Genomic DNA, 6,962 nt, shown 5'->3' with positions numbered 1-6,962 from the left:
TAATAAGTTCAGCAAGATTGTAGGATACAAGATGAATTGTATTTCTTTTTTTTTTTTTTTTTTTTTTTTTGAGACGAAGTCTCGCTCTTTCACCCAGGCTGGAGTGCAGTGGCGCGATCTCGGCTCACTGCAGGCTCCGCCCCCCGGGGTTCATGCCATTCTCCTGCCTCTGCCTCCCGCGTAGCTGGGACTACAGGCGCCCGCCACCTCGCCCGGCTAATTTTTTGTATTTTTAGTAGAGACGGGGTTTCACCGTGTTAGCCAGGATGGTCTCGATCTCCTGACCTCATGATCCGCCCGCCTCGGCCTCCCAAAGTGCTGGGATTACAGGCGTGAGCCACCGCGCCTGGCCAAGATGAATTGTATTTCTTTTTTTTTTTCTTTTTCTTTTTTTTTTGTTGAGACGGAGTCTTGCTCTGTCGCCCAGACTGGAGTGCAGTGGCGCAATCTTGGCTCACTGCAACCTCCGCCTCCCGGGCTCAAGCGATTCTCCTGCCTCAGCCTCCCAAGGAGCTGGGACTACAGGTGCCCGCCACCACGCCCGCCTAATTTTTGTATTCTTAGTAAAGACTGGGTTTCACCATATTAGCCAGGCTGGTCTCGAACTCCTTACCTTGTGATCCTCCCACCTTGGCCTCCCAAAGTGCTGGGATTACAGGCATGAGCCACCATGCCCGGCCTGTATTTCTTTTTATTTTATTTATTTTTCTGGAGACGGCATTTTACTCTTGTTGCCTAGGCTGGAGTGCAATGGTGAGATCTCAGCTCACTGCAACCTCTGCCTCCGGGTTCAAGTGATTCTCCTGCCTCAGCCTCCTGCCTCAGCTTCCCGACTAGCTGGGATTACAGGCGTGTGCCACCACACCTGGCTAATTTTTGTATTATTAGTAGAGACAGGGTTTCACCATGTTGGGCCCAGGCTGGTCTTGAACTCCTGACCTGAGGTGATCCACCCACCTTGGCCTCCCAAAGTGCTAGGATTACAGGTGTGAGCCACCACGCCTGGCCTATGAATTGTATTACACTAGTAAATAATAATCTGAAAAATTAAGAAAACAATTCCATTTATAATAGCATCAGAAAGAATAAAACACTATAAATAGATTTAACCAAAGAAGCATGAAACTTGTACACTGATAACTACAAAACTATTGAAAAACATTCAAGGCCACATTTATTTATTTATTTATTTATTTGAGACAGAGTCTTGTTCTGTTGCCCAGGCTGGAGTGCAGTGGCGCAATCTTGCCTTAATGCAAACTCTGCCTCCCAGGTTCAAGTGATTTTCCGGCCTCAGCCTTCCAAGTAGCTGGGATTACAGGTGTGCACCGCCACACCCAGCTAATTTTTGTATTTTTAGTAGAGATGGGGTTTCACCATGTTGGCAGGCTGGTCTTGAACTGACCTCAAGGCCCGCCTCAGTCTCCCAAAGTGCTGGGATTACACACTTGAGCCACCATACCCAGCTGAGACCTATTTATTTAGGTCTTGAATTTCTTTTTTTTTTTTTTTTTTTTGAGACGGAGTCTCGCTCTGTCGCCCAGGCTGGAGTGCAGTGGCGCAATCTCGGCTCACTGCAAGCTCCGCCTCTGGGGTTCACGCCATTCTCCTGCCTCAGCCTCTCCGAGTAGCTGGGACTACAGGCGCCCGCCACCACGCCCGGCTAATTTTTTGTATTTTTAGTAGAGACGGGGTTTCACTGTGGTCTCGATCTCCTGACCTCGTGATCCGCTCGCCTCGGCCTCCCAAAGTGCTGGGATTACAAGCGTGAGCCACCGCGCCCGGCCAGGTCTTGAATTTCTTTCAACAGTTTTGTAGTTTTCAATCTACAAGTGTTCGCAGATTTGAAAATTTATTATTAAAATGGTAATACTTCCCAGAGCAACCTATAGATTCCATACAATTCCTATTAAAATTCCATTATCCTTTTTTTTGCAGAAATGGCCAAGAAAAATTCATAAGGAATTGCGAAAGATCGTGAATAGCAAAAACAATCTTGAAAAAGCTACAGTAATCAAGACAATGTGATAATGACATAGGATAGACATAGAAATCAATGGGATAGAATTGAGAGTCTGGATATAAACCCAAGCAAATATGGTCAATTGGTTTTCAACAAGGGTGCCAAGACCATTCAATGGGGGAAAAATAGTCTTTTCAACAAACGGTGCTGGGACAACTTAGATATCCACATGCAAAGTAATAAATTAGGAACACTGTCTCATACTGTAGGTAAAAATTAAAATGGACCAAAGACCTAAATGTAAGCTAAAACTAAAAAGCTCTTAGAGCATAAGGAGAAATCTTTGTGACCTTGGATTAAGCAACAGTTTCTTAAATATGACACCAATGCACAAGCAAGCAAAAGAAATAAGTTGGTCTTTGTCAAAATTTAAAACTCTTGGCTAGGTGTGGTGGCTCACACCTGTAATTCCAGCACTTTGGGAGCCAGAGGCAGGTAGATCATCTGAGGTCAGGAGTTTGAGACCAGCCTGGCCAACATGGTGAAACCCATCTCTACCAAAAATATGAAAAATTAGCCAGGTGTGGTGGCATTTGCCTGTAATTCCAGCTACTCGGGAGGCTGAGGCCTGAGACTGACTAAAAAATCTCGGCAAAGATGTGGACAAATAAAAATCCTCACACACTGCTAGTGCAAACATAAAGTGGCACAGCTGCTTTGGAAAAGCTTGGCAGTTCCTCAAGTAGTTAAACGTAAGAGTTATCAGGACCTAGCAATTCCGCTACTAGGTGTATAACCAAGAGAATGAAAAAGAAGTGTTCACACAAAAACTTGTACATGCATATTGATAGCAACAATATTTATAATAGCCAAGAAGTAGAAGCACTCCAAACGTCCATCAACTGATAAACGGATAAACAAAATGTGGTTTATTCCTGTTAGATATGTTAACTATCTTGACTGTGGTAATAATTTTATTGATACATATATATATGTCACGCTTTATCGAATTGTGTATTTTAAATATCTGTGGTTTATTGCATGCCAATCATAACTCAAGCTGTAAAAACAGAAAGTATATCCATCCAGTGGAATATTATTCCGTCATAAAATGGAATGAAGTACTGATACTGCATGGATGAACCTTGAAAACATTAGGCTAAGTGAAAGAAGCCACACAGGTCACATATTATATGATTCCATTTATCTGAAATGTCCAGACTAGGCAAATTCATAGATACAGAAAGTAGATTAGTGGTTGCCAGTGGCTGGAGGAAGAGAGAGGGGAGTGATTGCTAATGGGTTCAAGGATTCTTGGTGGGGTGATGAAAATGTTCTGGGATTAGCGGTAATGGTTGCATAATTTGTGAATATACTAAGAACCACAGAACCATACACTTCATAAGGGTGAAAATGAATTATAGGCCAGGCACGGTGGCTTACGCCTGTAATCCCAGCATTTTGGGAGGCCGGGGGGGTGAATCACTTGAGGCCAGGAGTTCAAGACCAGCCGGGCCAACATGGTGAAACCCTGTTTCTACTAAAAATACAAAAATTAGCCGGGTGTGGTGGCACATGCCTGTAATCCCAGCTAGTCAGGAGGGTGAGGCAGGAGAATCGCTTGAACCCAGAAGGCAGAGGTTGCAGTGAGCCAAGATCACACCACTGTACTCTAGCCTGGGCAACAGAGCGAGACCCTGTCTCAAAAAAACCAGACAAACAAACAATAACAACAAAAAGAAAATGAAGTATATCACAATAAAAATATACCAAGTTTTTGTAATGTAAATATATATATATTATTTATTTATTTATTTTTGGGACACGGTCTTGCTATGTCACCTAGGCTGGAGTGCAATAGTGTGATCTCAGCTCACTGCAACCTCTGCCTCCTGGGTTCAAGTGATTCTCCCGTCTAAGCCTCCTGAGTAGCTGGGATTATAGGTGCACACCACCATGCCTGGCTAATTTTTTGTGTTTTCAGTAGAGATGGGATTTCACTATGTTGGCCAGGCTGGTCTGGAACTCTTAACCTCATGATCCACCGACCTCTACCTGCCAAAGTGCTGTGAGCCACCACGTCTGGCCATAAGTATATATTTTTATCCTGTATAAATATTGGCTGAAAAAGGGTTGTATTAAAATATAAATACAATGAAGTTTCAGTATAAAAATTCAAGAGGCTCCTAAAGATGAAAATAAATACTCATGCATTTATGGTGACATAAGTAAATAATTGAATACATAAATTGGTAGGAAGGGATAAAATTCCTTTCAGAATTTCAGACTGGGTGTGGTGGCTCACGCCTGTAATCCCAACACTGAAAGGCCGAGGTGGGAGGAGCTCTTGAGGCCAGAAGTTCAAGATAAGCCTGGGCAATGCAGTGAGATCCCATCTCTATGAAGATAAAAAATAGCCAGGCATGGTGAGGCACGCCAGTAGTCCCAGCTACTTGGGAGGCTGAGACAGGAGGATCACTTGAACCCAAGAGTTTGAGAGTGTATACAGTGAGCTCTGATTGTGTCACTGCACTCCAGCCTGGGTGACAGAGCAAGAGCCAGTGTCAAAAAAAGAAAGGAAATCAGAAATAATTTCAATAAATGAGTGTCAAAGGGAAATAGAAATATTAGGGAAAATGGAGGTGAAAAGAAAATCATGATTAGAAAACCACAGTAATAATACTGCAGTCAAGATCCACGGATGAATGCTAAGATTAATCGGGAAAATGATATTTGCCTAGCCTCAAAAAACCTACCTCCAGATGTATAAATTTCTTTGATACCTCTCTCTTCTAAAGGTTTTCTTTCCTTCCCCTTGAGTATGGGCTGGACTTAGTGACCCGCTTCTAACAGAAGGCATGGCAAAAATGCCTGGCAAATATCACTTTAACTTTAAAAGTGATCAAGGTTAACACCACCAGTTATAAGTTATGTTAATATCATATGCACCCAATAGGATGCAGTAGGAAAGCACATCATCTCTTGAATTCGTCCATTAAATCCATAATCTCAGCCTATTCATGAAAAAACAGAAAACAAAACCAAACTGAAGAACATTCTACAACATTCTTCACTCTTGTTGCCTAGGCTGGAGTGCAGTGGTGCGATACTCGGGAGGCTGGGGCAGGAGGATCACTGAGCCCTAGAGGCATGGGTTGCGGTGAGCTGTGATTGCACCACCACACTCCAGCTTGGGCAACAGACTGAGACCCTGTCTCAAGAATAAATAAATAAATAAATAAATAAATAAATAAATTTATTTTTTAAAAGTGTCAAGATTTTGAAAAGACTGAAAATCTGTCTCAGTTGGAGACTGAGAAAACGCGATGACTAAATGCAATGTGGGATCCTGGACTGGCTTCTGGAACAAAACAGTCATTAGTGGAAAAATTGGGCAAATCCAAATCCTGACTGTAATTTAATTAACATTTTTAAATTAACTTACTGGTAATTTAATTAACAAATGTTAATTTCCTAGTTTTGATAAATGTAGCATGGTTATGTAAGATGTTAACATTAGAAGAAGCTAGGTGAAAGGTATCGAGGAGCACTTTGTACTATCTTTGCAACTCTTCTGTAAATCTTCCTTTTTTTTAATTTTTTTGAGACGGAATTTTGCTCTTGTTGCTGAGGCTGGAGTGCAATGGTGCAATCTCAGCTCGCTGCAATCTCCGCCTCCCGAGTTCAAGCGATTCTCCTGCCTCAGCCTCCAGAGTAGCTGGGATTACAGGTGCATACCACCACGCCCAGCTAATTTTTGTATTTTTAATAGAGACAGGGTTTCATCATGTTGGCCAGACTGGTTTTGAACTCCTGACCTCAGGTGATCTGCCCTCCTCGGCCTCCCAAAGTGCTGGGATTACAGGCATGAGCCACTGCGCCCAGCCTAAATCTTACATTATTAAAAAAGAAGGATTAAGAGCCATTCTAGTGGGAAAGCACCAACACGGATATGTTCTTTGGGGATGTCATCTGTGTATTGGTTCCTGGTTCTTCTTTCAGACACATTGTAGGATACTTCCTCCCATCCCTTGACATTAGGTATGGCCATGTGACTTGCTTTGCTTGTATTTATTAAATATGAGTGGAAGTGATGTGTTTTATTTCCAAGTGGAAGATTGAAGAGTTACTCACCACATGAATCACAGAGCTCAAAGTATGCGCAAAGTAGAGCAGGGCCTTCTCACTGACCCTTAATGGGCCATGTGGCATGATTCAGAAATAAATCTTTGCTATTTTAAGTTGTTGAGATTTTGGGATTGTTATGATAGCCTAACTTTAATATTTTAACTGATAAAGAAACATACCCATCGTTCTGGATGAGAAGATTAGGTATTTGGAGGGTGAGAGGAGGGAGAAGATCAAGAAAAACAACTAATGGGTATTAGGCTTAATACCTGGGTGATGAAATAAACTGTACAACAAACCTCCATGACACAAGTTTACCTATGTAACAAACCTGCACTTGTATCCCTGAACTTAGAAAGAATACTAGTTTCACATTTTTTTGAAAACTGAAAAATTCAGTCCAGATTTTCTGATTGATTAAATATATACTAATAAATAAGACATTTATGAGACAGAATAATGAGGTGATACTCGTACTGCCAGATAACAAAAAGAACAGTCAAGTTAGCACTTATTGAACATTACCACATAAGTGTCACTGTTCTGTGTTTTATACCTTAACTCATTTAGTTCTTAAAACACTCCCATGAAGTAAGCACCATTATTATGGCTGTTGTACAAATGGGGGAAAGGAGGCATGAAGATTTGAACTCAGGCAGTCTTATTCCAAGTCCATGCTTTTTGCTGCTGTTACCCAGTCTCTCTAGAGTAGTGCTTCTCAAAACTTCTGAGATGAAGGACTAATCGTTCCTTTGTCTTTCTTTCTTCCTTCCTTCCTCCCTCCTGCCGTCCCTCTCTCTTTCTTTCTTTTTTTTTTTTTGACAGAGTTTCATTCTTATTGCCCAGCCTGGAGTGCAATGGTGCGATCTTG

The 6,962-nt window shown here is 42.0% G+C and overlaps 1 long non-coding RNA gene across 1 annotated transcript; it reads left to right on the top strand.

The window, feature by feature from the left end:
- The first annotated feature begins 1,327 nt into the window (after nt 1–1,327).
- On the top strand, nt 1,328–3,041 carry LOC134737347 (uncharacterized). The gene is made up of 2 exons (XR_010122176.1): nt 1,328–1,485; nt 1,790–3,041. It is a non-coding gene; the product is annotated as an uncharacterized lncRNA (long non-coding RNA).
- The last annotated feature ends 3,921 nt before the right edge of the window (nt 3,042–6,962 follow it).

Source organism: Symphalangus syndactylus, chromosome 8, assembly GCF_028878055.3.
Source record: "Symphalangus syndactylus isolate Jambi chromosome 8, NHGRI_mSymSyn1-v2.1_pri, whole genome shotgun sequence".
Lineage (NCBI taxonomy): Eukaryota > Metazoa > Chordata > Mammalia > Primates > Hylobatidae > Symphalangus > Symphalangus syndactylus.
This window is presented reverse-complemented; position numbering and strand designations above follow the sequence as displayed.